Source organism: Pezoporus wallicus, unplaced genomic scaffold, assembly GCF_028554395.1.
Source record: "Pezoporus wallicus isolate ANWC-B61680 ecotype Strahan unplaced genomic scaffold, APGP_CSIRO_Pwel_v1 contig_3952, whole genome shotgun sequence".
Lineage (NCBI taxonomy): Eukaryota > Metazoa > Chordata > Aves > Psittaciformes > Psittacidae > Pezoporus > Pezoporus wallicus.
Window position 1 is genome coordinate 993,079 of NW_026635034.1, and position 27,560 is coordinate 1,020,638.

A 27,560-nucleotide genomic window follows, 5' to 3' on the forward strand; every position below is an offset into this window, starting at 1 on the left:
GTGATAAAATAAGAAGAAACACCCATTTCAGTGATGTTTCCACTCAGTAGAAGAGAGAGATATTTTTTAGAGGATATTTTATGTACTGTTACAACAATTAGGCTTGTAGGAAACTTCCACAGCCAGACCCATTTTATGCATACAAGATTATTAGGAAATCAAGTATGACAGTGAAGAAAGCAAGACATTTGCAAGAGTGGCAATCAATGCTCCTTACAGGCTGACACTTTTGGGTAGTTCCTGTGTACATACAGTGGTTGGTTCTTCAAGACATTAACATAATTAGTAAAACTGTTATAAAGAAGATATTGAGCACTGTTTAAGTTCCCCATTTTGTGGAACACCTATCTACATATAGATTTTAACAATTCACTCTAATCACAGATCTTCAAATAAGTTTGCTTGCTGTTACACGACATCAGCTCTTCCTCAGAATGTCCATGGCAGGTACTGAGCAAGAAAACATTTGTAGCTGAACTGTGATATTTACTGTTAAGTCACAAGTCTATTTCCTCAAACAGAAAACAAATCTCCCTCCTTCCATGCAAATAAAGTTTCAAGTTTAACACTGCTTTCCATCACCAGTGTGCATCTAACAACCAGCAGCTGTTTTTATAGCAGCCATCATGAACTCAAACTTCTTGTGTTTCAAAAGGAAAGAAAATAGTTGCTCCTTGTACAATATTTTAGTTTACTCTTACCCACAAATAGAAATCCAGGGTGAAACACTAAGTCAGAGCCCCAAGTGATTTTAACAGTTCTGAAGTTCTACATCATAAATTTATTCCTCATCAATGAATTCTGCATCTTTCTAAAAGCCTTATAAAAACTGTAAAAAATACTGCTCATGGCTATTTCTTTGAACTCCACTTATGCAAATGTTCAGGAACCAGGACCAAAGGGAAATGAACACATCTAATCAAAACCTCAATTGCTTCTAATTTACAAGCAAGTTTTTCTCTAGTTAGGCGAGACCCATACCTCAATTCTTCAGTGACCTCCCCAGAGTGAGAAGGAAGAAATTCATCCAGGTCTGAGCTCATAGGGAGATAGATCAACACCAAGTCAGTGCTGAAGTTAACAGTATTGTTGAGCTTGAATTAATTTTAATTTCTTTATTAAATACCACAAAATCCAAATTACCTGGGCAAAAACAACCCAGCGAAAACAAACCCAACTCATAATGCTTTATGGAAATAAATCATGTTTTTAAATTGAAGTCGCTTGTCCATTAGCTGCAAAACCTACAGCAGATGACCCTAACAGCAAGTTAACAGCAGACAGCACTTCTTTTATTTCCTAAAGTCACTTCTTTCACATCAGAAACAATTTAGCTCCAGCCAAGTTTTAAATCAGTGATTTTCTGTCAGTGCACATTTGCTTTCAAGTAATTACTCTATTTTAAATACATGCAATTTAATGTAAGTTGAAGGATATGAACTGAAGCTGAAGTTTTTAAGAGCAGACACAAACCATAGAACAGAGCATACCAGCACGCTATGCACCTTTGCTGAAACCTTTTACTTTTAATACAAAAAGAGAGGACTGAACTCACCCATTGTTCCAGAATCCAAGTCAAAGTCCTTCAATAATACCTTCCCCCCAGGAAGACCTGATCTCCACTTCTGAACTAGGAAAGTACAGACAGACCTGAACCTCATAATGGCATCCCACCTCTGCTTAGAGGGAAGAAATGTACTTTCTCCCTGCTGCTGGTAATGCTGAACCAGCACAGGTTTAAGCTGATGGATCTGGGCATTGCAAACACCTGCTGAAACCTGTGGTGAAAAGAGAGAAGGTGCAGAGCAAGTGCACGCACTGCTTAGTCTCAGCTGCTTCATTCTGAGGTGCATCTATATAACCCGTAACACCGGGAACAGCCAGCTGCCCAGGGCTGGAGGAATAGGAAGAAAGGGCAAGAAAAGAATTAGTTCAGGGAAACTACATCACAAGGTTTGCATTCCTTTATCTTTTCACAGAAAGCCAGTCTCCTGACATGAGCACAGATCCAGCAGGAGAGGTGGCCCTGACATTACTTCTGCTGTTGAGACTGCAATAGTCAGAACCAGTGTGAAGCCCACTACCTTGGCTTAAGGAAAGACAGATGTAGCGCATCTGCTTATGCCTTTTCAAAGACTTACATAGGCCTGAGTACAGGTTGGAATAAGAACTTTTTTGTAACACTGGACTTACTTTTCTGCCAGGGTATTAATTCATCCCAAGGAAGATAAACCCTGGATACCAAATAACTTAGACTTGAGAAGAGGCTCATGAATTTCAGCCCTGGCAAATACAGTCTCTCTCATGCTTCTTCAGCAAGTGCAGAAAAAGTTAACAGTGCTTTAAATTCCAAATACATAGAGACCAAGACACTCACTGACTTCTTGCAGGAGCAGAATCTGGCCCAGATACATGAAACATTTCAAAAGAAGCCTTGACTTGCACCAACGATCAGTTGAGAAAAAGTATTTGAGTCAGGGCACTGCTAGACAATCTTGCTGGTTGTCAGATATGCAGTGTAATGACATGTCAATTTGATTCCTTTTGTGCATGAGCTTGGAGCCTATCTTTGGGCCTGAATTCTTCTGTACTTTAGGTTTTCTTTTGTTCCATTGGCACTTCTCTCAACATTACTTGACAATGAGCGATGCTCCACAACCCTGATCTTTCACACCCTGTTGGTGACCTATAACTTTTCATGCATCACCTTTGACCTGGGTCCTGACAGTTTGATTTATTGTCCAGTGTTATGATTTATGAGTATCTTCTCAGAATAATTAACGGACAACAGGTGGCAGCATAATAATTTTGATTACCCAGCGGTTCATGAAACCACTACAAAGGTGACTTCATTTACTGAACAAGAAAAGGACAACAATTAAAAATTACACAAAGCAATCCTTTTATGCCTTTTCGGTTTTCACTCTTTGTCTGAGGAACAGAAGACTTTATTTAGGCTCATTGCCTCCCTTCTCAAATGCCTGGAACTCCGATTCTGTGCAGAAGACAATGCTTCGCAAATCATGGTGCTGGTAGAACTATTTCGCTGCTAGAAAATACTTCAATTTCATGTTGTCAGCTTCTATAAAACCAATGAGTTATTCTAAAATCTGTTTGCAAAGCTTTACAATGTGGGCCAAAGTTCATTCCAAAGCGTAGGGTTTTGTTAACTTACAATTCTTCAGACTGCTGAAGTGTTGTGTTTTGGATTCCACTTACCTGAAGTTAGATCCCTAGTCAAAAAGAAAGTATTTCCACAATTTGCCTCATGTATGCAGAGCTTCTCTGTAAAGGCTTTTTCCCCGATCTCTGGTGCTCACAGAACAAAAGGAAACTTTGCCTCTAAGTGTCTCAAATAATTGCTTACTGTTAGGTTAAAGGGCAAATGCTCACAATCCTGGCTTCAGGCCCCGTGCTCAGACAAAATCTAGATTGGCTAAATCTGCAGTACCTTCCAAATGCCTAACTTCACCCTTTCAGGCAAGCAGCCCTCCTGCAGTCATCTGGGCTAGGGCTACGTACAGGAGCAGCAGTTTGAATAAAGAATGCATTTTCCAGACTCTGCAGACTAATAGTAATACTGACGCATACATACAGTACCCCAAAAGAGCTGTAACATGGCACTGAGTTGTCTGTTTCTGAAAACCAGGCTTAAGACAATCTGCATTTAGAACACGTTCAAGCTTCCATATATTCTATGTATTCCATGAAATCCTAAATAACTTTTTCTTCTAGAAACTTCAGACCACTATGATTTATTCTTTCATCACTATTCTACACACTACCCTCCCCCTTATTTTGGTTGATCACAATTCCTTAGCACTTTTGATAGACATATGTTGATATGGAACAGGACAGAACGATATCATCCATATGGACAGTGGAATCCACAGCCAGACTTTCAGAGCTAATCAATAAGACTTCCAGTGAAGTCAGTTGGAGTTGCAAGTGTTTAGAACTTCCAAAAATTGAACCAGTGTTGGATAACAAAGAATGGAGCTGCCACGTGTTTGCTCACAGGATATACATTACATTGCAGAACAAAGGCATACTTCAGCTGACATTGTACATTCAGTTATTCTTAGGTAATCTATTAAATATTGATTAAAATAAGTGGAATAAGTGTGGTTTCTTAACTTTATTAAAAGACAAAGAATCTAAAATGCAGTGGAATTCAGTGCAGTAATGCCAAAAGACCACAGCCAGCACATACCACCTTGGACACTGGAAGAGAATACATCTTTCTCATGCCCCTAAAAACAAACCAAACAAATTTCCTCTCCAAATTCTAGAGAATTTCAGCAGGAAACTTTGTTTGTCACAATTTGTCCACATGCCCAAGACAGGATATGCAAAATGCATTTTTGTACTATCACAATGACAACATTATAGGCTTATCATTTCTTAATTGACTTTATGACTTATAAAAATATTCCTGCAATCCTGCTTTGCATCAATTCTGTAATAATTTAACACACAGCTATGAAATATTCATTCCTGGTGCATTCAAATTCTGAAATATCTGATGGAAAGCCTGGCTAATAAATAGAGCTGAGTTACCAGAATATTAAAAGCACTCAAGCTTTTGCAAGGATCCTTAGTGGGAAAATAAACACACTACTGCTTTTGAGATTAGACTTCTTCCCCTCCCATTCCCCGAGAACTCAAAGACACCCCTACAACCAAACGATATCAGAATGAAGCCAATTTTGTCCTTAGTAGTTTTATCAAGTCTTTAATACCACATTAGCTGCTTAATACACAGTGAAAGCAGCAACAGAAAAGCACCAGCACCCAACTGCATTCTCAATAGAGATGAAGGCAAAATTTGCAACAAAATATTTATCAGATTTATGCAGCTGCTTTTGCTACTCATGAAATAGCCACGAGCTTTCTATAAATGGAATAATAATAAAAATAGTCACAAAAAGCAGTGTGTGTGCCACAGTTTGTTCTGATTAACAGTTTAATTTGGGACAGTGTCTCAGTGGTGATGTGTCTGGTGTATCACATGACACCATTTTCCCTGCCGATTGGGTGCTGCAAAGGTATTGATGGTACAAGGTTTACATGCGAATCTTAAAGGCACAATTGCAAATAAAATGAACACAACTGGTTTTCCCTGCTAAGACATAGTTATGAAAATGATGACACACATTTAACCAGAGCAATCCATTTCAAAGTGCTTGAATATTTTCTAGTTGCTTCCAACTTCTACTCCACACCAGCCATAATAAATTAATAAGAAAATAAAAGCTCCTACAATGAAATTTCACCAGGTTTACAGAAATATGTGAAGGTACAAGGACTCTGCATGTTCCGTGTCACTGACTCCAGCTTTTCTGGTTTGATTCTCACATGGGAAGTGGTGAGCTTTAGGATCATGTATGCTCTCAAATCATGATGTGATTTTAGTACTTTGTTTCCCATCAATTTTTAAATTAATTATCTGGAAGCAAGCAGCGGTTCATTTTTGGTCATAGACTTTTTGATTAAAAGCTGTGACCCTTTATGCCTTTTTGGCATGCTCTATACAACACCAATGACATGCAGTATGACCTCTGACACCTGATTCAACAAAAAGTAACTCCCGGACAGATCTTTCATATTCAGCAATCTCTTTGTTACACTGGGACACTTACCCAATTCCATTCCTTAAAATCCACTGTGTCTCCCCATTTGCTCCCCTGCCCCCTCCTACTCTGAAACTTATTTGGTAGCAACATTTTTGTCCTTCCATTTGTGTCTCTCCTTCTGTTTTTACAAACTTTACACTATACCATCATCCCATATGTTTGTGCTGCACACAAGGAGGTTTCTTTAGAAAGCGCTGATGCTAATTATAAATTTAATTTGCATTTTAATTAGAATGGTAGCAAATTAAAAGCATGGCAGCTGGAGAATTTTGAATGCTTTGCAGAGATTTGGTGTCAGTATCTCCCTGCTTCTGACTTCGCTCTCTTTTCATTTTTCCCCTCACTATCTTTCATTCACACAAACATATTGGCAATTTTTCTCCTCTCTTGTTTCTTTTTTTGTCTATTTTTTATTTCTCCATTTTCCCCCCCAAGGATCAAGTTATAAATTATTTCTTTTTTGTACTGATAAACAGTATACTCTTGTCTTGTGCCAGTACACCATGTACTGTAGTGATAGTGCAGCTTTTAAGTGAGCTTTTGTGAGGCTCTGTCAGTGCTGCCCTATTTTGCTATTTATATCTGCAGTTTATTTACAGGTAGGAATCTGTTCTATACCCCCTCAACTAATTTCAAATTCCAGCCCACAGCAGCAAATTCTAGCCTAGCCCTAGACATAGAATTTTTTTATATGCTATAAATCTGCAGTGAGGATGCAGAATCTTAACAAAAGCCATTCAGAATGCATTGGGGACTGCTCAACTTTTTTTCTTTACTTAGCAAATGCAGCATTCAGTGTGCTTTTGGACAAAAGGCTGAAATAACCTGCCAGTCTTTTGGTCCATATAATGGCATATATTCTGGCCCTAGCATCTCCCAGTGCTGTCTTTCATTTGCTCTGTGAGCATGTCTGCTTTTAGTACTCACGTGAGCACATTTAGTCAGTTCTGTCATTTTCCCTATGTTGCATCTCCATGGTCATTTTCATTCCTTCTGTTCGCTTCCCCCACGGTGTCCTTGCTCAATAATTTTCATTAATTGATTGACAGCTCTGATAGACCCAACTAACCTCTATCCCACTCTCATGTCGGTTTTTAAATAAGTACTTGTACGTCCAATGACCTTGTCGCCTCATCAGATATCAGAAAATGAGCATGCAGATATGGAGGAAGCTGATTAGCAAAATAAGGAAGATCTCACTTCTGGCAGAAGTCCATAATAAGCTCTGACAACTAACTCTGAAGTTAGGCATTTGAAACAAAAGGGACCTACAAATGTGGAATAAATACACCCAAACCAGTTCCTAAACGCTGGCTATAGTAAAAGGAAGATTCAGAACATCAGGAATGCAACAGTCTTTCTAGAAAGCTAGAAAACAAGCTTTTTTTCCAACACAGGAAATATGCATTGCAAATACTCAGACTTATTTTCCTGTTCATAATTCTATTTTCAATTAGTTGTACAGCATGACTTAGCTTCCAAAATCCATTCATGGAAAGGGAAGTAAATGTATAAAGAAAATTACATAGTATTTCATTTTATTTAGCATAAAAGTGAATTATTTAACGCATACCAGTGACCTTTCACTTGGTAAAATTAACTGAGCCTCGAAAAAATTCTAGGTTTTGTTATACACATGCATCTGAATCACAAGCTAAACATATACAAGGTATTCTAGGTATCTGCAGTAAGAATTGTAGAAGATACCAGGCTTTAAAGAGACAAAAAAAAAAACCAAAAAGCTTTAGTCTCATTTTAAATATGGGAAGCTGAGGCACAGTGACACACACAGAAATCTTGTAGATCAGAAGTTAATCCAGCTCAACTCAGGGTCAGTCTATCACCTTTTTTTCCACAGGGCCCACCCTCTTTGTCTACCTCAGATCACTGCAGCATTGCAAGTTCTCAGTTCTTTTGAATATAGAGCTTTATCTAGTGGTATTTCAGGGGTTTTGATATGAAGTGATGAAGCCAAATGACATTCTCTTTCAGTGTGATTAAATGAGCTAGATTAATAGAATATATCATAAAACACCGTTTAGCAAAGTGTAAAGCCTAACCAAGCTTTGGAGCAACTATCTGAGTTGAAAATCTGTTAAGACCAGAAGATATGATAGAATATACTCCATTGACGAAGGATAAGTAAGTCCATTGGAATTTCACTTCTACATTTTTTCCATGCAGTCACCATTGATTTGAAATGAAATTCATCCAAGAGTATGAGGCCTTGAAACAGAAATGGACTGAAACTGAGCCTAACAGTATTATCCCCAAATACAGGAGCACCTTATTTCTCTCATACTTTGGCTCTTGCCTAGGTGAAAGACTATTTTTTTTTTCTAGGAAATTAAATTATTGTTTAGCTCCAACTGACTATTTCTAGTATTAGCATAAAGTTCTGGTATATATACTCCAGTATTTTATAGAATGATACTTAATGGCATCCTGAAATTACCACACCTGAAATTACCACACTTTTTAGTGTGGCAATATACTCTGAATTTTAGAATGCACGATGCCTGATGTGGGCTGAGTCTGGATTTACATATAGCCAGCTGACAGAAAACAAGCTGCATTTTCATGTAAGTACTCTACCTTGGCACATCACTAATAAGAACATCAAGAAAAAAACATGAAAAATTGGCTTAAAAGAAAAAAAGTATGTGGTAGAAAGTCATAATTTTTAGTACTTTTAAGAGTTTTAAACACAACAAAATCTTGCAAGTCAAGTCAAGTGTCTTTTAAGACATGCTACATTTTTACAGCTGCAATTAAAAGTCTTCCCCCCAGTTCCCAATTTCCATCCGTACAGGATTCAAATCTCACTGCTAGGGGATTTGGATGTAAAGGCTTATTTCTGAAAGTTCCCTGACATGAAGAATTTGGCTTGGGTAGACGCTTCCATTAATTTCAAAGCCTTTTGGGCCATCAACAAAAATTCAGTGAAAGTAATCACATGGGTTTTGACTGACTGCTTATATGAGTATAGCTTTGCAGAATCTAAACCAACTAAATTATCTTCAAGATCTAACTTCCATAAGTGGAAAGTAACATTAGGCAAACTGTTGATATTTGGTTGCCCTGATTAACCTTGTATTTTAATCATACCACTGCATAGCAAAATTCTGATTTCTATTCCACTGTTATATGCCCTGAATACCCTTCTCCGCTGGAAAATAAATAAACTAATCAAAACCAGTTCAATTGTTGGATAAATTCTGGTCAACTGAATTTCTTTTAATAACTTTTTATTATGAAGTTGGCCATGGAGTAAACAGCATTCTCCAAATTACAAGTCTTCCACCTTGGCACTTTGGAAAGGCTTGGATTTTATTTCATGTAAGTTTTTTCAGCTGTACAAAATACTTTCATTAACCCAAGAATGGATTATTTGGAGTGCTAATTAATTGATTCTTCAAAATGCCAATTGACATACTCCTAGGGAAAACCTGATCTAAGCAACTATGTTAATCAAGCTATTGTACTTATGGTTCTGTCTGAATATCAGACCATCTGAAATGAGGAGAACTTTGCCATTACTATCCTGGACCTCTTGTGGGCAGCTAATTAATATGAGTAGACTATGACAGTTGCACTTGTACATTCACTGTGCTGCCTGACAATAACTCTATAAAATTAGATTTCAGCTAAAGAATGGAAACAGTGTTAAATACCATTATTTGCCTTCCTTTGATGTGTGAGAGTCATTATGAAAGCAATTACAGCAGTTTCTCTGTCTGTATGTCTACAGGGTATTTATCTGTATCTGTCTGAGTCCTTTGCCAGGTGGAGAATATATGGCATATTAAAGACAAGGGAATTCAGCCTCAATTATCAGACTATGAACAGAAGAAGAAACAAAAATCAGAGTTTTGCAGATGATCCTGCCAGAAAACAATAATTTAATATTAGAGGCAGGTAATCTGGGGAAAACTTGCCCAGTGCAGAATCTTTTTATTCTAATATTACTGAAATCCCTCTCCTTCCATTGTCCTATTTTGTTTTCTATTCTTTTAGCTTCCATGTTTTCCAGTGTCTATGCTCACTTTAAATAAGCTTATGCTAGGCTTGAGTGTCATGAACACAAGACTTTTTTTGTAAGCCATACTTTTTGTTTCTTAATTACATGCAGATATTCTGCCATCTAAGAACTGCTCCCAGGAAACAAGACTCCAAGTGGGATAGGGCTGTATGAGGCAATATGCTGATGGTAGAGTTAGGAGCTTTGTACTACCCACAGAACAATACATATTTCACTCTGCCTTTGCCCAATTATTTTACTGACCACTGTGGAAGTATGACTAGGCCCATAAGTTGGCAGACGCATAAAGAGACTACTCGCTTTACACACAGAAGGGACAATGCTAAATTGATCTCTTAGATTCCTTCAGCTGTCTTCCCAAAGCTCACTGCTGGACGAAGACAATCCTTCCAATTGCTTTTCTATGCCACCAAGTTTAGAACTGACAAAATAATGTTATGCCAATAGCCTTTGAAAAATACTAATTTTTTTTAACCAAACATGTATACAGAAAGCATGAGTACCTTGCTTTTTCACCTGAAAAATGCACTAGTTCCAATCCTGCTTTCTATGTATTGAAGGTACATCCATTCATCAACAGCTTCACAGTTCCTACGTAACTTGCAAACAGTGGATATTTTATCACCTTGTCCTTCTATCGTTCTACAACACCAGTCCTGTAATAACAAACCTCAGCACAAATCTCAAAACATCAGTTCCACCAAGAATTAGGACTCGTAGTACTATCGGTAAACTCTTGTGATGAGACCCTACAGCTGTTGTCTGTATCAGGAAGCATCATAGAAATGACTTGGTTTCTCCAAATGCATTACCCAGTTGCACCATATACTCACAGGGCAGTTATATTGCTATGGATGAAAGCTGTTTGCCAGGCTATTCAGGGCTGACAGGATGCTAATTTATCTTAGTTGCCTGCTATCCGTCATCATTGACAGTCTAGTGAATGTATCGATAAAAGCCAAAGATCCTCTTCCTTTGGTAACCTAAGCTTTATGCTGCCTTTCGTTTCAAATAGAAAGGCAAGAACATTACCAAAATGTCACACTGCTCATCAAGCATGATGCCTATTCTGAAATGTGGGTAATATTTCTAGGAACAGCTTTTGCCATGTTACTAAAACTGTCGCTGGGTATTACCCCAAGATTTTCTGGGTGGAAAAAGTGGGGATTAAAATGCAACAGATACAAGTATGACACCATTTTCTTTATTTTGCATAACCACATGGAGGCACTGGCCAAAGCAAGCTAGGGCATTAGTTTGTAGTTTGCATTAAGAAACTCTGAAGTCCTTCCACCCATGTTCTGTCCCAGTGAATTAGCAGTGACACTCTTGAGCACTGAAGACAACACTTACCCACGGCAAAACAAAACTGTGCTTCATTTGCTTTAAGCCTGATGCTACCAAGGCCACAGAGATGATACACACCAAGATGTCACCAGTAATGAGTCCAAATTATCCATTATACACTAACGTCAGAGCCCTTAATGCATTCTTAGTTATCATGTGCATCTTCCCCAAAATTCCTAGAGTCTTTTCCAGCCACACATTTTTGTTTAACTTTTAAAGAAAGCAATTATTAGGCTACAGACATTTCCTTATACCATTCCCAGACATTTTATCAGCAGTCTCATGTTACAATATTGTTTCCGTCCCATAAGGGCATATTCTGATAATGGCCATTGGAAATCTTGCTATGTAACTCTTGAAAAATGAGAATGCTTACAAGCAATGTGTTTGTGTGTGTGTATGTACACAAATATATACAGCAACTACAAGAATTTTAGTTAAAACAATTAATGAATAAGTCTTATTAAGATCTTAATACCTTCTGAGCAGAGATTCTGTGTGGCAAAGGAGGAAAGGATTTAATTATATATTAGACATTTTACAGTATAAATATATTCTTGATTAATTAAATCTGTGTAGTCTATTACCTTACCCTGAGGACACTATGATATTCAACAATGCTTTTTTTTGTAAGAAAAAAAACTCAAACAACTGGCTTTTGATATTTAACCTTGGAGAAAAGAGAGGAAAATATTTTACGAACTTGTATAAACAAATTTAACAATGCAACTAGCAGGAAACACACTTATTTTCTTCAAAAAGGAAGATTAATACAGGTTAAAAAGCCTCTCTAGTTTTACAAAATTAATAGTGTGTTTAATTATATGAGATTAAAATTTCATTATACATTATACTTTAATTGGTATAGAAGGGGCCAGAGGTTAAAATCTTTGCACGAGTTACCTTTTGTGCTGTTCCAATATCTAATAACACAGTAGTTTTAAATTATAAACCCCGACAACATTTAACAAGTTTCTTACATGTTTTAATTTTAGCCTAGTAATCTTTCATGTGGAGCAGCAGTGTCCCTGAGGTCATAGTCCTGGACGATGAAACAAGCAGAGACAGAACAGATTACAAAACTAAAGTGGCTGGACATTATTAGATTATGGTAAAGGTGCTACGTGGACTCCAACTATCAGCTACAGGTTTAGATGTAGTTTCTTCACAACATTGCAACAGCTACATGCTATGAGGGTTAAACACAGCGTGTGTGGCAGCTTTCTGCTTCCTAAACAAGCAGTTATACCTTCAAAACCACTGGGAACTTCTCAGGAAGAGATCAAAGAAATCTGTAGGGTCCTTCTAGCAAATGAGTAAAGTGGTCTTGAATGGTTTAAACCAATAATGCCATGTCCTACAAGTGGGATTTTCAGAGGGCTCCAAGGGGTTTAGGCATACAAAGCCTATTAACCTTTAATGGAATTAGGATACCTATTCCAGAGGTGTTTGGAAAACCCAGCACTACTTAGAACAATGTTTCTCAAACATAAATAACTGTTTCAAGGACAAAATGCCTCTATTTTAGAAATTAAGCATGCCATTTTATTCACATGCGTGAGTATCAGTTTGATGGTAAGCCAATGCCATCCCCACCCTAACTTCCCCGTGTTGAATCTCTAAGAACAGGATTGGATCTAGGTGGGTCTAACATGCTGATGTGCAATCACAAGAATGGATAAGAGCCTTAAAAGTACTCACAAATAATTTATTCTTGCTACACCTGATCATTTTAACAGCCCTCAACACTGAAAAATTCAAGGAAAAAACTATTAAAAAATACATAAATGATATGAACCTGATAAATGCTTTTTATGAAATTCTTGTCTGGGAAACTTTCCCAGAAAGCACAGGGAACATGGAAAAGCTTCTTTTAGAGAGTCAGTATTAACTGCTGCCACTACAGGGACCCAAGAGGCTATCTATTATTATCGAATTCAGTGATTATTGATTACTCTTTTGTATTGACAACATCAGTGTGTATATAGATTACCTGCCATATAGCTGCCAATCATGTGAATTTAAGATTTGGACCAACAAGAACCTGCAAAGTAACTTTCCAAAAACATATTTTATTCATTGTTCCCATACCTCTGTGCATATGCCTCTTGAAAATTAAAACTGACTGCTGCTTTGTACAGCAAATCCAGGCAGCTCAGCATCACGCACACTGCATACACAAATAACTGTGGTGTTTAGCACTGTCCCAGAGTGACCTCTAGGAAAGGTGTGTTTGCTCATGTTGTTGAGCTGAGGTGAGAACAGAGTTCTAATTACCTGCCCATTTTTCTGCAGTAGTTTACAGTTGAATCTCATTACCAGATACCTGTTTAATCACCTCTAAAAGTACAGTGTAATTAGTACCGCAGCAATATAGAGGCTACGAGGCACTTTCAAGAATGGCAGAAGCCTATTTGATATTCTGTGAATATCTTATTTGAACCAAAATTCAGACACTGAAAAGTACGTATTTATATGCTTTTAAAATGCTTAAGTCCTATACTACACCTTCAGACTTTAAAATAGTTGTTCAGAGTCCCATTTGAAGTAAATTACCAACTTCATTTAAATCAGAGTTGTACTAATTTGCCTCGTTAGAGACTTTGACCCGCGCTCCTTTTCAGTATCATACCACAAACTCTGGGCCTCATAATGTTTTCACTAAAAAAAGAACACTTCAAAGGGATTGTGTGCTTAATGAAATTCAGAATGAGGCCTTCTGCAAGGAACTACAGTAAGCAATTTTAAAGTATCTTCTTCATTAAAAGGACAAACTTTCAGAGCCAGCAAATGAAATTCTGTAATTAAAACATGTTTGTTTAAAAAAAAAATCTGGAGAGGTCTTGGACAGTGAAATAATATCCTTTAGATTAGTGTTTAATTGAAAACAGTATTTACTGCTCTAGTGCATTTGATATAGCTCTCTACTGTGCTGCTTTATGTATAATTGTATTTTGCAACCAATTTAAAATAACCAGATGACTGCAGTCCTTATATAAGGTGAAGATGAGTCCTTGCAAGGATATCAATGTCTACAGGGGTTTCTTTCTAACAGATATGAAAAAGTAATTTCCATTCTGCTACTTTCGTGTGATCTTTCCTGCATATAAAATGCCTTTCACATACATACACACAAGACTCCTCACCTGAAAAGAATATTACCTAAAAATCAACATACCATACTCTAATATTCTCTGCATCTTTGATTTAAGAAAAAGTTAGGTCATTATAATAGCAACTCTTCTTTTAAAGGCATAATTTGTTGCTTTTATGCCTATGGTCTTATTAAAATGTGAATGCTACAATTATAGCAAAGAAAACGGGTACAATTCTGACTTGACAGTGGTATGTGTTAACAGACTAAAAGATTTCCAGAATGCAAAAGGGAAGTCCAGGGTTATTGACACTTCTCCCAAAACTATTTCCTGTCTTTGAGATATCAGTGGTAAAAACAAACTTTAAATTACAAAGCAGTTTAACATGGTCTTACAAAAAGCCTGAAAACTCTAAATCTGGCCACATCACTAGAAAGATTAATGATGATTATCCAGCCTACCTTCTCATCCTACTGACAGTTCGTCTCATTGCATCTTTGACCAAGTTTCGTTTAGCCACACTCTGATCAATGACCCCTGTCCGTCTTCAAGCTCATATAAAGGTGAATTTAATATGCTGCTATTGAAATAGTAATACCAACATCCTGGTGCACTGGGAGAAATTCTGCTACAGATTAGAAGATTTCTTGGTAATATATTTTTAAAGGTGTTTTCAAAAGCGGAGAGAGGACCTCAGTATGACTTAGTTGTATGTGAGTGCCAGAAGCTTTTTCCGTATGTCCCCATAGCCTGATTGCATTTAGCGTACTGGCCTATTGTTATAGACAAGAGAATGTCCAACTCTCTCAAGGTTAATTGACTGCTGTTCTTTGAAATATACATGAGAAACTTTATTGACTATTTCACATCCAACCTCACCTGTCATGCAGGAGGAGAGCAGTAACAGGGGAAAAGGACTCCACAAAAGGATGAGAAGGACAAAGGTGAAATGCAGAGGGCTGCACTAAATTTTGCCAGATCCTTTCTCTGTTGTTGCTGGGTATATTTTTGTGATTAGAAACAGTCCAATTTTAAAAAGAGATTTAGCCTAAAAATTTACCAAATTAACTAGTTTTCCTATTGCTGTAGGGCCTCAAGGCAACTCAAACCAAACAGGAATATGCAGATAGCCCAGATTCATTCGCAAAATTAACATTAGTAGATTTTAAACCTTTCCTAACAACAGTAATTTCTTCACATGCAACAATACTTCCATAACATTTTAAAGTCTTCTCTGATACCAATGTTCATAAACAATTACTTTATCTCAGATATTACAATAGCAGAACCCAAATTACCTGAATCATGTACAGATAAAATGAGAAACCTATCATGTTGGCATGGACACATTTCTGATAGAGACCATAAGGAGAGTAAATTAGACCATCATCCCTGAAGTGATACATATAACTTTCCGAGCTCTTTCCCATCAAATTTCAGCCTTGCAATATTAAACCAGAATATCCAACTGTATCTTCAAAAGTGTATAAATTACCTGCAAGAGTTCTGTGAGGGAAACAGTGCTCCCTCCGTGACCGTTACATGCTGTCTGCATACATGCATCTCAGACGTGTAGCATCTCCTGGAGATACTATTTCTTCTATGACGTATCACATAGGAACTGACATCCTAAAATGCAATCTTTCTAGGCTTAAATCTTCAAGGGATAGACTTAAATTTGGCTTAAATATCATACAGCTTCTTGTGTTTTGAATGTTCTGACACCAGAATAACAGCTTTAATTGATAAACCTCAACCCACTTTGAAAATAATTCCATATAAAACTGGAACAAAAAGGGGTATTTTTTCCAGATAAAAGCAAGCATCATTTTGAACAACACACATATATTACTTCACACAACAGCAATTATTGTTATGCTCAAATTGGAAAAAGGGTTTACCTTAGATTGCTGACACAGCCCTACCCACACAACACTTCACCCTGAAGAGCATATATAAGCTAAACGCACATCTCATTTTTAGCACAGTCCATGACTTATGTCACCACAATGACAAGCCCACATAAGACATATTTTTGATGACAAGATAACCCCACATAATGCCTCCACCATGATAACTGGATTTTTACTAAGCTTTCCATGACCAAATTACAGCCATAATGATGACATACTGCACACCACTGCCAAGCACCATAAAGTGACACCTGCTTACAACAGATTGAACTGGAACTTGTCAATATGACCAGAAACATTACCAATAACTAAGGACTGTTTCCTAAGCTTTACTCATATTGGGTAGTACATGCTTAGCTTGGCATCCTTAATAGAAGCAGAACCTTGCTTACACCACCTAGAAACTGAGACCAAAGAAACATTCTTATGTTGTTGATGGAACAACAACAAAAAACTATCCACACCATACAAAGGAGTACCAGTAAGATCCAATTAAATCTCTGGACTGCATTCAACCTCTATCTAGACTCCATATTACAGAAAAAACACACACTGTGCAAAAGCCAGAGGTAGAATATTTTCATTACTCAGTTCAGTACTAGGAGGTTAAAAATGCCAGTGTCCTATTCCCTTTCAAACCTCTCATCTCCTACCCCCTACCTGCCAGCTGTATAGAGTATTTCCCTTGTCACTAATTCTGATAGCTTGCCCTAATTAACTCATTTTATCTTTTGGTACAAATCAATTACAATTAAAATACAGTTTGTCAAACCTCAGTGGAGTATTGTTTCATGTTAAAAACATTCTTACTCATGAGAGAAAGTGTGATTAACTTCAATAGAAAGCGTAAAGTTTAACTTACTATGAGCTGGGGGATTCAAGCACAATTCTTTTGGAGAACACTTCAAGCTTCATCTCAGTGGAAGGAAACTAAAGGAGTGGAAGGGTTTACACTGGTCACTCAGATCATCAGTGTGTGGCTGGATCTAGGAAAAACATAATGTTGTTTTGTCTAAGGCTTGCTTGTTTAGGTTTAAAAGAGCACAGAATCGTGACTCAATGCAGATGGTCCAGATTCTTGTTTGTTTATGAAAAACAAACAAACACACAGGTGGTGAATAAGATCACAGAATCATGATCATGAAAGAATATCCAACCCTTGAAGGAACAAGCCCCAAAGCTTCTTAGGCATCATGCTTTTTGAAACATGCCTGAAATGTGAAGCACTATATTTTAATTCCAGGTGGTAGATTAAAATGCAACAAGTCTAATGTTCCACTAGAGATTAAGGAAACCAATTTCTTTGACCATAAGTCTGTAGTAGCAGGAAAGTCTGTCAGAGGTTCCTCCTTTTAACAGAGCCAGAGAGAGGTCCAAAAAGGGGCCTTACCACCACAGAAACCATTTTAATTAAATACACTGCAGAAAAAACTTCCACACGTTATAGAACACATTACATTCCAAATAAACATGATAGATGGTTGTAACAACAACAAAAAAACCCTTACTTAGGTAAATGTGACTGCAACAACGATTATTTTTCCCCCCATCCTCGGAATACGGTCACACAACCCCCAGTGACAGACCACAACAGGGCAAGCCCTAGTCTGACAGAGTTCAGGGGTTATTTTGGGTCTAAAGAGCAGCGGTTTGGGTGCCGAGGCTGCAGGGCGTCGTGAGGGAGCGAGGACACCGCCCCTCAGACCGCCCCGCGCCGGTCCCGACCGGTTCTGACCGGCAGGACCGCGGCCAGCCCGGGAGCAGGCACTGTGGGAGGGAGCGGGAAGGAAGGGCCCTGCAGTGTGAGGGGCTGAGGAGAGGCGGGGGGTGATGGAGGAGGCAGCGTGCTCTGAACGGAGCAAGGGAGGCTCTGCGAAGGGGACATGGCCGGAGGCTCGGAGGCACGCCATGCCTGAGGGGGACCCCACGATGCAGCACGTTTCCCTGAGGGGCTGCACGCCACGAGCAATCCATGCCAGTGCAAGGACATCCCTGTGGAACAGCACCATGGCACATCAACAACCCACCCCCCAAACTACCAGTTCTCAAGGAAAATGAGAACAAATATGTTTGGGAAAGATTCTTCCACCTGGTTCAGACTGTGAATGGATGACACTGTTATTTGCAGCCTTTGCATAACCTGCGGGACTGCACAGTCTAGATTTACCTGTGTTGGAATGGTATTCTGAGGACAAAAAATCTGGGACTGTTCCAGGAAATACTTATTATGGTTTAAAAACTCATAGCAGGTATGATACAGAATATAAAATTATAATGCATTTTTCTAGGAGACTCAAGAAAGCATCCTTACTATTGCTGATTCATGCCAAGATCTTATGGATTTGTGCTTTGCTGTACAGGTCTAATTGTAGACAACGCACAACTTCCTAAAACATCTGCTATTCACAGTTATCTCTCTTACATTAAAACACCCTGTGTCTTTATAAAGTACTGCCCTAGTACAAACCTCATCTACCCTTTAAAGCCTGTTCACAAAACCCTACAGTGCAACTTTGTCTCAGTAGACCTCATACTAAATACAGTGTTGTCCATGCCACTTCACCTCATCTTAGGTCAAATACCTACCTTCCTATAGGGGGTATAAATCTTTTTTTACACTTTAAAACCTGTTCTTTGCTACGCAGAAGAGTGAAAATAAAGCATATGTGTGCCATGGACACGTATAGGTGCACACATAGATACTCATAGAGCATTTTCCCCTGATAAGCAACAGACCAGCACCCTCTTATTTCCATATAGCTATGATTTCATCCAATAATTCCTGCAGTGCTCCAACAGTCCTCTTCAGCATCATGATCAGCTGATTGTAAAACTCCTAGTCAACATAAAACCCAAGTGGTTAAGATGTAAGGTGACTTGGGGCATCATCAGATCTCTTGTATGTGAGCAATGAGCCTGCCCAGCCCACCCCGGCCTGGGTTTTCTGTTAGGTACAAATGATGTCCAGCATCCTCAAAACCAGCACCTGAAATCCAGGTGGCTGTACTAAAAGTCAAAGTTTTTATTCCCGCCAAGGAAACTGCAATAAAAAGGGGGCATTATTTGACAAATGGATTTTTGATGCACACGTAGTGTAATGAGTAAGATCACTGTATTTGCCATTAGCCGGGAGGTTGTGGTGATTGCCACTACCAGAAGCTTGAACTACTTTCTTTATGTTTTTATCCTGTAAGATTCCACGGGTCTTTTACTGCACATTTGTAATAAGTACAGCTCTAGATTAGCAAACCACAGTTTTGTTTGACCCCAGCTACCATGTAAGCTTCTAGTTTTCTCTGGTCTAAAGTACACTGAAGTATTTTTCTGCTTTCCTGCAGTTTTTAAGTAGATAATAAGTCCCAAACTTCACCAGCCTTTAGCTGAAAGAAGCTTGTCACGGTGGTTGGTAGCTAATGAAGATCCTTTTAGTTTATCTTCATCAATTGTCAAATATTTGAGTCCATGAAGTGGTGTGATGAGGTACAAAGACAGATATTTGAAGGGATTTTAACTCATTTGAGCAATTACATGCTTAACTGCCCTGCGATAATCTGTCAGTCTGAGTCTTTTCTACACAGCAGAAGTGGGGAGTATTAGAATAGCTGGATTTGGAACATAAAGGCCTGGCCTGAATGGAAGAAAGGCACCAGAGAAATTAATTGCCAGTAACAAACAGCAGGACTGCTTGCAAGTTATATATCACATAGTTACCTACCAGCAGTGGTAGAAGCCAGCTGTAAAATAACATACTGAATTGTGACAAAATAGTCACTACTATTAAATTCCTCATGATATTTCCTGATTTCAACTAATGTTGACTGATCAAGTTTATTGTATTACTTAAATTATATAGATACAGAGATAAAAATCTTGCTTTATATAAAGATTTCCTGAATGCAATTTTCAGTAAAACAAATATGTTTTTAATTACAGCTCTGAGTTTTAAGAGGTGATTTATAATTTATATGCTTTTGTTTGTTTTTATGCACAGGTTTCTGCCATACTCAGAACATAACGATTATGTAGATTCAGTAATGGAACAATGAGTTAAACAAAAAAAGGGGGGGGGGGGGAATATTCCGTTGCATGTGATTCTTTAATTCTGAAATAATCACATTAGAGCCAGATTATTAGGAAGATTGAATTGATAATGTGTATTGCTTATAATGGTATAGTTAGGACTTCCTTGGGTCCCATAAGTTCTAAGGGGAGCCAAGAGAAAATAATTGCAGAGCAGCCATCTCACTTTAGCCCAGGCTCATGGCTACTCTGGGCCACTATTACCAGAAACCTGCCTAACTGTTCTTCATTCTTTTCCTTCCTTTCTCTGTCAGGTCCCTGGTGCCATCTCCTTGCTCCATCAGTTGCCTCATTTCTTTCAGAGCCTCCCTATCCCCCGCTGTATGGCATCGGAAGACCTCTTCAGGTAGGAGTCAGTGATCTTGACTGCCAGAGAGCATTGCCATGGCACAGCAATATTTTCTCCAAAAATCCCACAGCAGCTTTCTCCTATACTCACAGAACTCTGTAACACTCTGGAACTTCCTGCAGTGGGGAATTATCAGTCCCTGTTACACTCTTTCTACACCAGAAATAAAGTAGTCTTTGACTTAGGCACATTTGGGTTTGTTTCTTTCTCCCCTTTGGAATTACACCATGAAACCAGCGTAAGGAACATGGACTTGAGACTACAACTAATGCAAGTGTCAAAACACACATACTGAAGTCTATCTTTGCCTTCCTGGTAACACCGGCCATAAATGGCGGTGTGTTTCTGTTCAGAGAGGGCCATTTCATTCACATTACGTGTGTTAGTTATGATGTTTATTTTAGATTTGCTGTCTCCCTAAGGTGCCAGCTCTGAGGGAGCTAGTTAGCATGGTGGTGTTAGGTACAAAGCAAAAGCCCTTCACCTCGGGGACTGTGCTTCAGTTCTGACCTAAGGTCAGAAAGGAAATAAGATAGGTAATCTCAGCTCTGTCCCTAACGACCGGTATTCCACATCACAATGCTACACATGGCTGTCAGCTTCTGCTCAGGAGAGGCCCAGGACACAGCCAGCATGAAGAACTAATTACCCTCCCAGCCCAGGGAACAAATGGGCAGCCCAGCTCAGCAGGCTGAGATCACTGGTGAGGTACTGCAGCAGGCTAATAAAGTGGAGGAGTGTCACATGCATGGCTGTGGCATACAGTTCATGAGGCGCTTTATTTTTCCTTCATTAATGAGTGTTTTATTTTAGGCTCACTGTATCACATTAACATATTAAAAAAGAAGAAAAGAAAAAAAAAAAAGAAAAGAATAGAGTTGATTTATTCAGTCAGCCCGGTGCTGCAAAAATCACCTGCCTTTTGTTTTTACAGGCCTAATTCACATGGGCCAAATTAAGTCCAGACTTTTATGAGTGGGGCTTAAAGGGCACAAAGAGCTGCTTCCCTCATCAGTGGAAGGAACCATAAATTGGCTGCTTGCACTGGAGAATCCAGAGATAGAAATCATGCAGTTCAGCAGCATTAGTTGGGTCAGACAGGCCATGTCTGAGCAGGATGGACTAGGATGTGTTCTCACTCTCTCCCAAAAACTAAGGCAGGGGAACCAGTAAGGAAGCAGAGTCTTCAAAGAAACTGATCTTTAACACTCTCCCCTGGCACCCCTGAAGCCACCACCACCCCTGGGTATCACTGTTCACAGGCACAGAAGCATCTGAAATTAATTAGCTCACAACCTAATACTTATTAGGATGAAGCAGCTTATTGTAGTTACAGCATTCACTGCCTAGACCAAGGAGTATAAATACCTGCCACCAGAAACACAGGTACTCACAACTCTGTTACAACCAACTTCAACAGGAGAGCCAGGAGGACATTTCTTGTCTTACGATAGCACAGGACATACACAGAGCTTACAGCAAAACATGGAGCAGTGAGCACAAAGAAACAGGATATTTTAAAAAGTACATGCTTTTATGGCTCTTAGAAGAGCAAAAGCATTAATTAAAAGAAAAGTAGATACTGAAGGAAGCAATTAGACATTGGAAAAACGTGTAATAATTGCCAGAAAGTTACCTTCACACAGGCGCACTGGAGCCGCGCAACCGTCTCTGCGCCAAAACCAGCAACCAGCTACCCCAAACAGGCTCCAACTGTGCCCTCGGGCACTCACATGTGAGCATTTATACCTGGGAGCAGGTTGTGCCCTCTGCTTCCACCTAGGTGGGATCCTGGGAAATGTAGTCTGCCAAGCGGCTCTTCTTTTGCATGGGTTACCTTGACTACATTAAATCACGTGATTTTAAAAGATTTTAAGCATTTCTATGAGCACGTGAGCTTTCTCAATTAAAAAGCAAATCTGGATTTTTTCAGGTGATGGGAATTATAAATATGTCTTTTAAAAGCAGGCTGGTCAGAGCAGGGAGGAAGCTGAGCCACATTTATCTTCACCTGGCACAGACATGGCAGTGTAGGCTTCAGACGTTTGTCTTTTTATTTAGAGTGCTGAATTTCAGAGTGCACTGCAGCACAGGTGAATGCCTCAGTAGCCACATTCCCTTGTTCTCAGAAACAAATTTAGGAGTAAAGGAGGGGAACATTAAAACAACAGCCATCCAATGAAAATGTCGATTTATTGTATATTTACCTCCTTCCACAAAAAAATGGGTTACTATATACATTGCAGATGGATGTTCTCCTCCTTTGTATGGACCACGAACCTAATTTTTAAGAAACCCAGGCTGAGATAACTGTATACTTTCAATGAGAAAGGATGCACTGGGTCAGAATACAGCTTCTTAGTGGCATTTTACTTTCTGTTTCTATGACACCTGGAAGGAACACAGTGTAGAAAACAAACCAATTCATGATATGCTACCAACTTTGTAGATTTCATGTCTATCATATCCCTAACAGCATCAGTATGAGAAAAACGCCTGTAAGCTTCAGTGGGAATCAAGGAAAATAAATCATACTGTTCCCAGCCTTTCCGAAGAAGAGAAACCATTTGCCACTTGTGCGGACTTTTCCTTCAAACTATATGTCAGATAAAAATGTCAAATTGACTGGGGATTAGATCTGAAATCAGTCTAGAGTCTGTTTCACTGGAAAACAATTATCAGCAGCCTTCTTAGAGCTGTGGGGAAATCTGTACAGACAGACTATTAGACCAAGAAGACAAGCAATGTACCCTCGTGGGGTTTTTGTGTTTTGGTGAGAGCATGTACCTCCACTAGAAAACTTCATCTAGTTCTTAGGTCTTGAACTAAGCTTAACCATTAATTTTACTTGCTGCAATGTCATTAAGCCACAAATAAATGCAGTAAGTTCCAAAACTGAGTCACTCCTTGTTGAACCCAGTCCTGGCAGCTGCTCATGTTTTTCTGGATGAGAAACAAAGCTGGCAGAATGAGGCACAGGCTGGACTTTGTGTCTGTACACCCAGTAGCAGAACTGAACTGGCATATTTAGGAATAAACAGTGATGAGACACAGATCCAACACAAGGATGCCCTGGTTCATAGTATCCCTCCCTGAACTGTAACACAGAGCAGCAATCCTTGCAAAGGACAAATCTTGATTATATGTGTTTGGTCCCAGTTTGATAGTGAAATGGAATACTGGGAAGTATGACAGTAAAAACAGTTGAATTGTATAATTTTCATTTAGACAACTGGAAATAAACTTTGCAAACATGGGTAGTGAATGGTTTTATCCTTCTAAATTCAGTAAGGATTTCACCCCACATCTTTTTAGTTTAACAGTCCTATAACCTAAATTTACTGACATTCTGCAGAAAATAGGACTAAAGTAGCAGGTGTACACTCATCACTTTAATTTATCTAGTTGGTCCTGGTATAATAGAGATTTCGCATTACAGCCAAGCTTTTCTGACAGAGGTAAAACAGTCTTCCAGTAACACTAAAAATTATCACTTTCATTATGATAGCACATGGGAGCCTTAGATGATGGTTAGAACCTATCACAGACAAATACGAAAGACGGAGGAAGAAAGGGGTTTTCAGAATGCAGCATCTTCTATTTCAAAAGTGACAAAGATAGCCCTCTAAAATTAAATCTTCAAGAAATATGAGAGACAGAAGTTTTGCCTGAGATCTGTTTCGTATTCTTATTAGCATTGTTCCCCAGGGGCAAGTAATTTTGACTGCAATACAAAGTTGATAATATGCTCAGTGTAATTATAATGAGGATTGATTAAGTTGGTAGCCAAAGTACATTAGCTTTCTATCTGAGAGAGCATCATAAAAGAAAACCACATTAAAAGTTTTGGAAAGTATTATACACAGGGATTGACAACTAGCTCCCTGGTGAAATAACATCAAAGCTGATATATATTGTATGCAAAACAACCCACAAACAGAGAAAATATTCTATTTCTTTCAAGGCTTCCATGTCAAAAACTTAAAATCTGAATACATCAGATGCTGCAAAAGAGAATAAAGTATTGACAGCTGTAGCTATTCTATGCAATTAAGCTCAACATGCCCCCTTTTTCAGTGGCTGCTGAACAACTGTGTTTGCCTTTGGAATTTTCTTCTCAGTTTCACAGGAACATTTGGCAACAGAAACAATTTTTTGAAGAAATTATTTCAGGAACTGATTCATCCCTGATTCTAGGGGAATTACAAGAGCTAACTGGTACAAGGACTCATTAAGACAGTCCCCTGTTTTAAAGTACTTCCTCCTTTTGTTTTCTGTTTTTATTTCACATTTACCTGGATCTGACATTTGAGTGTATTTTGAGTTTGTAACAGTGAATCATTTCACATGCCTGAATCCTGCTCCTCTGATGGGCAGAACTTGCAGATACAACTTTTTAATTATCATTTCTAGGTCATGATCACTTAACAAAATATGATCCATGCCCAATGTTATAAGGTGGAATAACCATGAAGACTTTTGAGTCTGAATCTCTAATGGGCTGAAATACCAGCTCCAAAACAGTGGTGAACTTTTTAAGTGCCTTCCTCTGTAGGAAGTCATTCCAGGAAGTGTGATTCAGGATGCCAAAATTAATGGAATGATTGAAATGCTGAATTTAAAGCATCTGCTTTGAAAGATCAGCATTATCAGACCAGCATGCTCATTCTAGTCTAAAGTATGAAATAGTTTTGTTTGCTTGAAAAGGTATGGTACATGAGTGTGAAAATCCAGCACTTTTTATGAACTTGGGACCTTCTAGTTCATCAAAGTCATGTCCCAGTTACTGCAGGCAACTATGTCATAAAAAAACAATTTAAAAGTAGTAAATTCCATCTTAACATTACCAAAACAGTTTACACCTATTGCTTCATTGCTCCACTACAGCAGCCGCTCTTTTTCTGATTTTCAGCCTCAGTGTATTTGTAGCTTATCATATCCATTCTATCCAACTGTTCTTTGTCTGATCTAATATCATCCTGAGTTATGAAGACCTTGGACAGTGTCTACAGCTTTTAAGAAATATGCAAAAATATATCTTCAAGGTTTACCCAAAAATGCAGAGCTTTAATGAGCAGGGTATAACCACATGAAAAAAGGGGGGAGAAGGGATGCTGAGTATCACTGGACTGGATATTACAGTGTTGATGTATAAATACAGCCTAAAAAAGGGTAGTGCTGGCTTGTGCAGCAAAATGATATTGACACAATTAGTTCAATGCTGGTTTTAGAGTTTAGAGAATATGACCTCTAGATTTTTCATCTTCAAAGGTTACTTCTAATTAGCATCCAGTGATAACATGTTAGAGATGCTTCTTTAAAAGATATCACAGCTTTAGCAATGAGTACTGACATGGTATCTATCAAAGTCTCATGGTGCCTGCAATTCTGACAAAAGGCACTCCAAAGGACTGGCACGTATCACCTTATTTGCATTTTTGCATCTCATTATGCTCATAATTGCATACCACCACAGCAATTCTTCCCCACTATCTCCAAAAACATTATCAGCAACGTCTGAAATAAATGCTTAAATGTCAACAATTGATGAGCAAGAAAAGCTGACCTTTGCAGGATCTCATTCTTTTGAGAATTGCCCTGGTATGACTCACTCCTTAACTTTCTGTTTCTGTTTGATAACACCAAAAGAACATAGTTTCTGTATGGATCATTTGTGTATCTTGGAAATAGAGAGAAAGTCAAAGAACTGCAGAAATACAATTCATTTATACTAGCAGTCAGCTGGGATTGACTGAACATTCACAATGACAATTCTTAAAGTCACCAAAACATTAAAGTAACATTAAGCTACAAATGGAATTTATATGGAATTATATTTTCATCCACACTAGAATTAAAGTGAATTTATCCATTATTAATGTTACAACAATGAGCACAACAACCTTTCGTCCACAATATGATGGTTTACACAATTATAAATCACTAATCTAAAATCAAAGCAAACTCTTCACAGTTATCTTATATATACTGCCATATTGACTGGCCTTCACTAGGCTGAGCTTCCATGTTACTATAGTTTGTGTTTCTACCATCATTTCATGGCTCCATTTACCTTGATTTGCATAGCAATTTTGGTGCACATTTTTCAAAAAAAACACTAATCAATTTTAGCTTAAAATAAATTACCCCACCACAGAAATTGCTGCCCCTGTCCAAAAATGCTAATCAATTTTGAAAATCTACATCATGGCTTGCATCCCAGATTTTTTCCATCCGATCCACATCAAAAAGAAATGCTAGAAAATTATGTTAACGTGTTTGACTGCTTGTTTGCTTGTTTTAGTTGAGGCATTGGTTATGCTTCAATGGCAAACTAATTGCCTGTTTGGAACCTCATCCAGTTTGTGTTACTCTTTGTAATGGCAGTATGGAGATGCTGAAGAACATTTCAACATGGTCCATAGAGGAAGTTTTAGATTCTCTAACAGGAGTATTTTTTTACATCACTTTCAGAGGTATTAGTAAAAAGAAAATTAAACTATTAAGACCAGCCTTGCATTCTTCCATGGAAGGACTTCATTTCCTTATGTTAGAGTTTGTTCTAATTAGGCAAAGAATACAACAGATTGATCTAAAAAAAAAAAGCCCTCTGAGGAGTGTCATATTCTCAAGTCCTATAAAAGATCATTGGTGGAGTTTTTTGATGTTTCAAATGAAACAATGATTTTAAGCCAGTGTTTTCATCTACTTCAGCTCTTTGGTTCACTCATAGCTTTCAGTACAGAGCGGGTTCCTTTTTGCACAGCTTTCACTCAGGTTCACACTTATTCCTAATTACTATCTCTTATGGTAACAAGGCTACCTGCACTTCAGTCCCCAAATCGTTTCTGTCTTGTGGTTACACCTTTTGTGAATATATGGAGACCTTTTTTGCCTTACAAAATAACTATGTAGTTCAGTATCCTGTAGAAACAGCTGAGCTACTTCAAGATTAATAACCTTAATGAATATATGCTCACAGAGCCATTAAGTTTCAGGTACTACAGCTTATCTCCATTTCATGGGTGCATTGCTTCTAAGTGAAACAGTGTACAGATAAAGTAAGCACCAAAGAGAAGATGAACCCAACAGTACCCA

General features: G+C 38.3%; 1 long non-coding RNA gene across 1 annotated transcript; it reads right to left on the reverse strand.

Moving 5' to 3' along the window:
• Positions 1–4,136: 4,136 nt before the first annotated feature.
• Positions 4,137–17,581, reverse strand: LOC130601380 (uncharacterized). Its single transcript, XR_008972662.1, has 3 exons — positions 17,542–17,581; positions 16,896–17,019; positions 4,137–4,224 (listed from the first exon to the last, which is right to left on the reverse strand). It is a non-coding gene; the product is annotated as an uncharacterized LOC130601380 (long non-coding RNA).
• Positions 17,582–27,560: the final 9,979 nt, after the last annotated feature.